Source organism: Mus caroli, chromosome 14 (assembly GCF_900094665.2).
Source record: "Mus caroli chromosome 14, CAROLI_EIJ_v1.1, whole genome shotgun sequence".
NCBI classification, from domain to species: Eukaryota; Metazoa; Chordata; class Mammalia; order Rodentia; family Muridae; genus Mus; species Mus caroli.
In genome coordinates, this window is record NC_034583.1 from 8653208 (window position 1) to 8654919 (window position 1712).

The window sequence follows — 1712 nt, forward strand, 5'->3', positions numbered from 1 at the left end:
TGTGTGTGTGTGTGTGTGTGTGTGTGTGTGTTTAGCTGGGAATTAAACAGGGAGTCCTACACTTTGAAGGGAAATACTCTACTACTGAGTCACCAGTCCTAGTGTGACATAATTTTATTCTTGGTGAGTTTAGGTCATCTCACTTTTGTAACAGAAGTTTTCCATCAGTCTAACACACTTCCCATTTCTCTCAAGAGCTTTCCCAAGTCCTGTGGGTTCCTAGGATCTTGCTGAGGACAAGTGAGCTCTTAGCCACTGCCAATGAGCCCTTGCCTCTACACTGTGCTCCTTTGTTTTGAACTCCTCTATTGTACTATTGATAGTTATGATTCATTCTGGACCTTTCTTCCTGGCATTGAGTTGATCTTCTAAGTCCTGCCTGTGTCCTTAAGTCACATGACATATTATTTTCTTGACTCTTCTTCTAATTGTATGCAGAGGTTTCTGAGACCTTGTATTTATTTTCTTTTTCTGAGTTTATAATATAATTACACCATTTCTCCCTTCCTTCCCTTTCTTCCTTCCAAATCTCACCATATACCCCCTACCCATGTCCAAAAAAAAAAAACCAATGTTACTGCAGAGCCCTGAGATTGTACAAGAGAACTCTGGATGAATTAAAAAGTGTTGGGGTAGGTGAATTTTAGCATTGTAGATCTAACCTGTAATACCAGCACTTGGGAAATTGAGGAATAAGGATCATGAGTTCTAGGCCCAGTCTCCCAACAAACAGGGAATAGAAATTAAGGGCCTCTGAAGAATTTGACACTTATACCTAATTTTAGTTTTTTTTTTTTAATACTTAGCATGAGAGGCAACATCAACCACTTACTATAATTATGTTCGTGCACTCAATATGTGCATTATTTATGGACACTTCTAAAAAGGAGGACACTGGGCAGAGGCTGTGCCCTGCTCCTAGATCCACAGGGCCTTCCATCTCTCCCGAACTCTTGGTGTGGATAGCAAGGCAGCCAGAAGCTTGTCTTGTGCTGGGACTCCCTGCTGCAGACCAGGGATCACCTTCAGTCACTTTCTGAGCATCCTGATGAGATAATTAGAGTGAACTAAGTGGCTGTCTTATTTGACTTTCTACAGAGTTTGTGAAATGACAGGTACAACATTTGAGTGTGAAAAGTATTTCTTAGAGAAAGAGGGAATTTGCCCTTCCTAATGCTGTCCTCTGGCTTCTTCAGAGAGTAGTGATGTCAGAAAGCAAAAGTAATGATTTTGGTTCCCTGTTGGAAAGTGTCCAAAATGAAATCACCAAGAAGAAGCCCCAAATGCCCACATTCCCATGGCAATTCTCGGAAGGCTTCAGATACCTTTAAAGCAACGGGACCCAGCTTTCCTGTCAATCTGGAAGGATTCTAAAGCCTCTTTCTTCCTTTCTCCCTTTCTGGAATGATTTACTTATTTCTCTGTTCCCAGTACCCATCCCAGCCAGTAAATCAAGAGCATTTGATGTGTTATTAACCAGACATTCTGCATTTTGCATACAAACTAAAAATTAATACTATATGGAAATATACAGTAGAAAGAAATAGACTGAGAAAATATAATACTCAGTCACTGAAAGGGAAATACAGCCAAGTCTGAGGGCCTCCATGAAGGCCTTGTGCCCTGAGCTTCTTCTTTCCAAAACCACCTTTGCTCACTTTTGTAAACGTCTATTTCTCATTCATCCCTCAGAATCCTTACATCGCTGAGGC